The sequence below is a fragment of the Marmota marmota genome, unplaced genomic scaffold, assembly GCF_001458135.2.
Source record: "Marmota marmota marmota unplaced genomic scaffold, marMar, whole genome shotgun sequence".
Lineage (NCBI taxonomy): Eukaryota > Metazoa > Chordata > Mammalia > Rodentia > Sciuridae > Marmota > Marmota marmota.
Genome location: NW_026000294.1, coordinates 6,188,079 through 6,197,108, shown reverse-complemented (window position 1 = coordinate 6,197,108; position 9,030 = coordinate 6,188,079). Strand labels below are relative to the sequence as shown.

Genomic DNA, 9,030 nt, shown 5'->3' with positions numbered 1-9,030 from the left:
TCCCCCCCACCCCTTTGGTGCTATGAATCAAACCCAGGGCCTTAGGCATGTTAAGCAGGCACTCTACCCCTGAGATACATCTCCAGCCCATGAATAAGATTTTGTTTTCTTTTGGTATTAGGGATTTAACCCTAGGGTGCTTTACCACTGAGCTGCATCCTCAGCCTTCTTTCTGCCTTATTCTGAGACAGGGTATTGCTAAATTACTTAGGGCCTCACTAAATTGCTGAGTCTGGCTTCAAACTTGCATTCCTCCTGTCTCACCCTCTCAAATTCCTGGGGTAACAGGCATATGCCACTGAACCCAGCTAAAATTTCTGAATTCATAATTTCAAAGGTAAGATAGTTATTACTCCATATTGGATATTTGTGTTTGTTTCTCACCATCCCTAATGGACTAGAGCAGAGGTCTGCTACCTATATCCCTGAAGCTAAAATCCAGCCTATAATCTGTACAGCTCCTGAGGTAAGAATGGTTTATAAATTTTTAAAGAGTTGTAAAACTGAATACTATGTAATAGAAACTTTATGTGATCTGCAAAGCCTAAACTATTTCCTGTCTGACTTTTTACAGAAATATTTTATGAAATTCTTGGCTGGAGCTATTATGTTCAATAAGGTATCCCATAGCCTTATGTGATTATTTAAATTTAAATTAATCAGACAGGCACTGTGACCTGTAATCCCAACTACTCATGAGGCTGAGGCTGAAAGATCACAAAATCAAGGCAGCCTGGGTAATTTAGCAAGACCCTCTCTCAAAATAAAAAGAGATGATGGTATAAAACAGTTCAGTGATAGAACACCCCTGATTTCATCCCCAGTAATACAAACAATAAATTTAAGTGTTGAGAGTGATGGCACTCGCCTGTAATCTCAGCAACTCTGGAGGTTGAGGCAAGTTCAAGGCCAGCCTCAGCAATTTAGCAAGGCCCTAAGCAATTTTGTGAGATCCAGTCTCAAAATTAAAAAAAAAAAAAGAACTGGGGATGTTGCTCAATGGCTAAGCACCACTGGGTTCAATCCCCAGTGTCAAAAAATAAATTTAATGAATGAATTATAAGTAATAATAAATGTTTGGTTTCTCAGTTGTACATACCACATTTCAAGTGCTTAAAAGCCATACATAGCTACTGGCTATTGTACTGCACAGCATTGGATTACAAGTTGTTTGCCAATAGGCAGGATATATTTTTAATTTATCTCTCACCAGAATTGTGCTTTAGCAAATGTATTCTCTTTCAATATAGGTGGCTGGATGACCACAACACAGTTTCAGTACTGAGCATTTCGTTATGTTAGTGTACATAAAGTGCTTAGAATTGCCCCCTGGAACATCCTAAATGTTTATTACAGGTTAAGAACTATTATAAATATGAAAAAAATTAAGAAAAAAAGAACTATTATTATTATTATCATTATTACTATTGTTATTATTTGCAAGGTGTGGTAAGTAATGGGGCCTATTGGAAGAAATTAATAACATCTCTCTCAAGGCACTAAAATTGAAGTGAAGAACTGAAGGTCAGTTGTCCAACTGGCTTCCTGGGGTTGAGGGTAACTCGTGACTCAAGTATACTCTTAAGGATAAAGGAGACCATTGCTGGATACAAATTTTGCTTCTGTTGGGAAGAATTTTCTGACACTGAGCATGTTGGTGCACTCCTGTGATCCTAGCAATTCAGGAGGCTCAGTCAGGAGGATTTCAAGTTTGAGGCCTGCCTCAATAACTTAGTAAGATTCTGTCTCAAAAAATTTAAAAAAAAAGGGTGGGGCTGTAGCTCAGGGGTAAAATACCTCTGGGTTCAGTCCCCAGTACCACAAACTGATTGTTTGGTTTAACAAAAAATAGTAATTGTTTATTATCTAAACTGGAACTAATGAAAACCTCTAAAATCTAATTTAGAGCTACTTGTTGTTGGTACTGAAATCAGGAAAGGAAAATTATCTATTTAGAGCATTTTTACTTATTTTTCTGTGATCAAAGCCAAATGCTAATATGATTATGATTGTGATATCTGAAAATAGCTGATATTTTTGATATGATATTTTTATGTCATTTAATGGTCCTGTGAGGTATATATTAGTATTAGATTAAATAATTGAAGAACAGAGAAGATAAATAATTTGACCAAAGTTCAACAGCTAATTAGTAGAAGCATCAGTCTTTAAACCCAACCCATATTCCACAACCCATATTCTTAGCCACTTCACCATAATGCCATATACTATAAATATGTCTGCCTTAGTTAAAATCAGTAGTGTCCCCTTGAATAAATGATAATGAACTTGAATTTTCATAGTTCATTTAAAAAACATGTAATGAAAACCTTGTATGTAATAAGTACTAGTCTCAGCCCAAAAGATAACAGCAGCATAAGGCTTGCCTCCTGCTTCTAAAAAGATTATAAATGAGAAAAGAGATGTAAATGTACAAACTTACAAAACAATAAAATGAGGTAAGTGCTAAAAGGCAACTGTGACAAAGGGCATTAAAATATTTGCAGGGACACAGCAGTGCAAATGCCAATTGATTACATGAGCTGAATCAGAGAGAGTCTCAGATTTACATTTCAACTAGTTCTTGAAGGATGTTCAGGCTTGGAGAAATATGTAAATTGCATTCCAGGCAAAAGGCATTATAGAAGCAAAAGTGTAGAAGGATGGCTTGGTGAAGGAGCATGGGTGAGTGACAAGAAATGAGGCTGAGAATATATGAAATGATCTCATTTTTCACCCTCTTTCATGTGAGGATACGGGAACAAAATGGTCTTTACAAAACAAAAGCCGCTTTTACCAGATTAAGACCTTGATCTTGGACTTCCCAGTCTCTGGAATCCTAACAAATAAATGTTTGCTGTTAAACCACACAGTGTATCTATTTTGTTATAGCAGCATGAGACAAGAAGCAAGAAATGAGGCTGATAATATGAATATGTCTAACTAGGCCATCTTCATTAGTTTGTCAACTATTATTAGAAATTGATTGTGTTCTTCTTTTTTAATAAGAAGTTCATGATCTTGGTCAATAGTTCAGAAAGATAGAAAGTTGAAAGAAAGGTTCTCTCCCTCCCAAACCAAGTCCCTATTAACTCTGGTAAATTTTAAACTATATCTTATGTATACTTCTGTATTTTTTTCTGTTTGTTCAAGCATATATGCGTGAATCTGTGCATAGATGTGTTTGGGTGAACCTGGGTATTTTAAACAAAAATGAGATCATACTAAATATAAGCTCTTCAAGTTCTTTTCCTCACTTAGTAAGTTCTATAAACTTTCTAAGGCTCAGGATATAGCTCAGTAATATAGTGCTTGATTTGCATGCTCAAAGACCTGGCTTCCATCCTTAGCACCACTGCATAATTATATAATTATTTTTAAAATATATTTTTTTTAGAGATGGACACAATGCCTTTATTTTATTTATTTGTTTTTATATGGTGCTAAGGATCAAGCCCAATGCCTCATAGGTGCTAGGCAAGTGCTCTACCACTGAGCCATATTATTAATAGACATTTGGTTGTTAGTTCTTCTAGTGATTACAAACTATGCAATGATTATGTTATGTGTGTTTCTATATATATTCATATTTATGGGAATATTTACAGGATAAAGTGAAATTGATGGGTTAATGAGTTCATGTATTTAAGTTTTAATAGATAATTATAAATTTTCTTTGAAAATTTGTACAAGTTTCTACTTACATCAGTCCATTTTTTTGAGAATGAATGTTTTCCAATACTCTTGTTAACATCATACATTAACAATCTTTTTAATCTTTGTCAATCTTATAGATGAAATATATTCCTCATATATCACTTCTTTATTTTATGTTCATTAGTCATTTATTACTTTTTTATGTGAATTGCCTGTTTGTGTCCTTTGCGATACTTTCCTATTAGAATTGTTTCTCTTGGGCTGGGCTTGTGGCTCAGTGGTAGAGTACTTGCCTAGTATGCATGAGGCACTGGGTTTTATCCTCAGCACCATATAAAAATAAAATAAAATAAAGATATTGTGTCCATCTAGAACTAAAAGATAAATATTTTTAAAAATAATTTTTTTCTTTTTTTCTTGTGGAGATATAAAAATAATTTTATATAAAATGTATTAAAATTCCTTTGTGGTTTCTAGATTTTCTCTTCCCCAAGAATTCTTGAACATTTCACATGTTTTCTTTTTGTATCCTGATTTGCATTCATTTTTTAAAAACTGATCCAAAAAATAAAATAAAATAAAATAATAAATGAATGAATAAATAAATAAATAAACAAACAAACTAACTGATTCTTGGGTCCATAAAAAAATCTACTTTGGCATAAGTACAGAGGTAGGAATTTAATTTAATGTTTTATATATTTTTGTCAAAATTGTTAATAAGTTGTCACAACAACTTTTTTTATTTTTTGGTTTTATTTGTTTGTTTCTTTTTGTTTTTTGTGGTGTTAGGGATCAGATCCATGGCACATGCTAGGTAAATATCCAATAAATGACATTTGATGAATAATTTATAATTTTCCTATATGTTAGGTCTATTTCTGGGTCCTGTTCTATTGATTTTTGTCTAATTCCTGACTGCTACACATTTTCTGTAACTGCTGCAAATTTATAACATATTATAATGTCTGTTATAATCAGTATCTCATCAATACTTTTATTTTTCAAAACTTTTCTGCCTCTTCTCATGTTTCATTTTCCAAGAGAACTTTAGAATAATTTTGTTAAGTTCTTTTAAAAAAATCATGTCTTTTGAGCTTGCTTCAGCAGAGCATATATTAAAATTGAAATGAAACAGAGAAGATTAGCATGGCCCCTGCACAAGAATAACACACAAATTTATGAAGTGTACCATATTTTTTAAAACATCATGTCTTTTAACTCAAAAAAATAACAGCAAATAGAATAAAATAAACCAATTAATAAATGGGCAAATGAATTAAATAAACACTTTTCAAAAGAAGAAATATAAATGGCAAATGAATATATGAAAAAAATGTTCAACATCTCTGGTAATCCAGGAAATGAAAATCAAAACATCACTGAAATTTCACCTCACACCTGTCAGAATGGTGGTTATCAAGAACATAAACAATAATAAATGCTGGAGGGGATGTGGAAAAAAAAGGAAAACTTTTACACTCTTGGTTGGATTGTAAATTAGTACAACCACTAAGGAAATTAGTATGGAAGTTCTTATAAAGACTAGGCATGGAACCACCATAGGACCCAGCTGTACCACTCTTGGTATTTATCCTAAGAATTTAAGTCATCTTACTACAATGATACATGCATATCCATGTTAATAGCAGCAGAATTCACAGTAGCCAAACTATGGAACTAGCCTAGGCGTTCATCAACAGATGAAAGGATAAAGAAAATGTGAATTTTTATTCCACTATAAAGAAAAATGAAATTGTGTCATTTACAGGAAAATGTATGGGATTTAAGACGATTATGTTAAGGGAAATAAGTCAAACTCAGAAAATTATGGGGTGTATGTTTTATCTCATATGTGAAAGCTGAAGAGGAAAAAGGAAAAGAAAGAGGGGGCAAGGATCTCATGAAAGGCAAAAGGAGATCAGTAGAGGAAATGGATTAAGGGATGATGAGTGGGAAGGGAAGGGGGAAGTGCTGGGATGTGATATAGGCCAGACTACATTGTTATGTTGTGTGCATGTATTAATATTTAACAACAAATTCCTTCATTACCTACAAACATAATACACCAATAAAGATGTGGAAGGAAAAAAAAATCACATCTTTTTAGAGAATAATATCAATGAATATACAGAAGAGTTTAGCAAGAAATACAATTCTGAGACTTGTATCTTAGGGTAAGTTGTGTCTTTTCAATTTTTCAAGTCTTCATTTATACTCCCTTGCTTGATTTTAAAAGTTTTCTTTATATAGGTACAAATGTTTATCTTTATATATCATAGAAAAAAGATATGTAAAGAGGCTCAAATCCTGAAATCTTTAATTATTCTTATCTGGTCCAGACAGCTCTGTCATAAGCTGTCTGTAACAGTGATACCATCCTTGTGTGACTGAAATAAATGACTAGTGTGTGATGAAATTTTTTTTCTAGGTTACATACACATAGAGACTCGCCTTTGGTTTGCAGCTACAATTATTTGAAGACGCTGTTGTTATTCATACCTTTTCTTATTAGTTTCACATTCTGTCATTCTTTCCTGTTATCCATGTTTGCATGGACCCATTCCTAACATGATATACGGATAAAGCATTTATTAACAGTGAGCTTTGGGGGAAATCTCTCCGGGCTCTAGCTTCCTCATCCATAAAGTGTTCTGTTTTATATCTAGTGAAGATCCCATGAGTTAATATGGATAAGTGAATTTGATAAACAATAGCATGATATCAAATTCCAGGAATTCTAATAAATTAAATTAACTTGCATGCATGCATGCTCTCTCTGTAGCTGTCAATTTCCAGAAATTCATAACTATTCTGCGTCATTTGAAGTTATACTTCAATGTGTCTTTGAAATGTTTTCTTCTTTTCAAACTGTTCTCATCACTCCCACTTCCCCTTGGCATTCTGCTGCTGATTGCTCCACTTGCTTCCACCCACTGTTTCAACACCTACTCACAGTTTAACCCCTGCATCCAGATTTTATTTCTTCCATTTCGTGGAAATGGCTCTCTCTGGGCTCACCACTGGCATGCTAATAACCAAATCCAACCTCCTCTTTTGTTGTCTTCATTTTGCTTGCTATCTGTTGCATCTGATTTTTCTGATCAACCCCTCCCTCTTCAAACTTTCTTCTGCCTGGCTTCATGATGCTGAAACTTTGTAGCTCTACCACTTTCCTTAGTGCTCTGTATCTCCTTCTCTGAGACAGGTGTGTTTGCTATTTTGTTTTTTTTTCCCCCATGATTCTTGACACCCCATCATTACTTAAAATTCAGTCTATGATCAGTCCCACAGCACTATCTGGACTGTCTCACTTAGTAACTTTATTCTTTGGATAACCAATTACTCAGATTTATAATTTTTCTTAGGGGAGTATGGGGGATTCAACTCAGAGGCACTCGACTTCTAAGCCACATCCCCAGTCCTATTTTGTATGTTTTTAAAAAATATTATTTATTTTTTTTTTGTTTTAGGTGAACACAATATCTTTATTTTGTTTCAATGTGGTGCTGAGAATCAAACCCAGTGCCTCATGCATGCTAGGCAAGCGTGCTACCACTTGAGCCACATCCCCCGCCCCTCTATTTTGTATTTCATTTAGAGACAGAATCTCACTGAATTGCTTAGCACCTCACTTTTGCTGAGGCTAGCTTTGAATTCTTGAACTTCCTCCCTCAGCCTCCAGAGCTGCTGGGATTACAGGTGTGCGCCACCACACCCACTTCAGATTTGTAATTTTGAAGTTAAACCCTCCTTTCTTTTCCAATCATTTAGCTCTGTCAATTGTTTCTTTCTTTTTTTATTTACATATGACAGAATGCATTACAATTCTTATTACACATTAGAGCACAATTTTTCATATCTTTGGTTGTATACAGAGTATATCCACACCAATTCGTGTCTTCATACATGTACCTTGGATAATAATGATCACCACATTCCACCATCATTCATAACCCCATGTCCCCTCCCTTCCCCTCTAACCCCTTTGCCCTATCTAGAGTTCCTCTATTCCTCCCATGCTCCCTCTCCTTATCCCACTGTGAATCAGCCTCCTTATATCAAAGAAAACATTCTGCATTTGGTTTTTTGGGATTGGGTAATTTCACTTAGCATTATCTTCTCTAACTCCATCCATTTACCTGCAAATGCCATGATTTTATTCTCTTTTTAGTGCTGAGTAATATTCCATTGTGTATATATGCCACATTTTTTTTTATCCATTCATCTATTGAAGGGCATCTAGGTTGGTTCCACAGTTTCACTATTGTAAATTGTGCTGCTGTAAACTGTCAATTGTTTCTTTAAAATCTTTTTTCTTAAAAAATTTTGTTACATGGGGCTGGGAGTGTGACTCAGTGCCAAAGCACTTGCCTAGCATTGGGAGACCATGGGTTTGATCCCCAGCAAAGAAAAAAAATGTATTATATGATCTGTACAATATACAAAGAAGTACCAAGAACAGCTGGACATAGTGGAACACACCTGTAATCCCAGCAGTTTGGGAGGCTGAGGCAGGAGGATTGCGAGTTCCAACCCAGCCTTAGCGCTAAGCAACTCAATGAGACCCTGTGTCCAAATAAAATACAGAATAGTGCTGGGGATGTGGCTCTGTGGTCAAGTGCACCTGAGTTTAATCCTTGGTACTCCCCGTAAAAAGTTCCAAAAACAATCAAGGAACACTTACCTCCCAGTTTAAGAAGTGTAACATAACTAGAACTGTTAAAAATATCTAAAATTTTAAAAAAATCATTCTGATTTTATTTCTTTTCCTCACTAGAGGCAAATGTTATCCAGAATTTGATGCATATCATCTCCATGAGTTTATTTATTCCTTTACTATCTAGAAATACGCAATGTATGTAGTATTGCTTTTCATGTCAGTAAATTTTAAATAAGTGATATCATACTATATGCATTCTTCTTCAACTTGCTTTAAATAAACAAAATATCATGTTTTTAAGATTCATTTATATTGATATGATTATATATGTATATAAATACAAATAAAATTATAATTATTTCATTTCATTAATATATGAGATTCCATTATGCTGTTCCATAGTCTAGTCTCCTCTTTGCTATTACAACATTGCTTGTATATGGGCAAGAGATTCTTTGGAGTCTATATCTAATAACTGAATTGCCAGATTGTACAATATGTGCACATGCAACCTGACTAGAATTTGCCAAACATTCTACAATATTTATGCCAATTATCATACCACCAGCAGTGAAGAAGAGTTTTCTATTGTTTTGCATACTTGCCAATACTTATTATCGTCTTTTTTTTATTGTTTCCTTTTGACTTTAAAAAATATACAAAAGTGTATATGTAACAGCGTGTTAAACTTCTATGTAGAAATTACACTA

The 9,030-nt window shown here is 34.1% G+C and overlaps 1 non-coding gene across 1 annotated transcript; it reads left to right on the top strand.

Annotated features, from left to right (window-relative positions):
* The first annotated feature begins 4,753 nt into the window (after positions 1 to 4,753).
* LOC125614454 lies at positions 4,754 to 4,858 on the top strand. Its single transcript, XR_007345042.1, has one exon. It is a non-coding gene; the product is annotated as a U6 spliceosomal RNA (small nuclear RNA).
* The last annotated feature ends 4,172 nt before the right edge of the window (positions 4,859 to 9,030 follow it).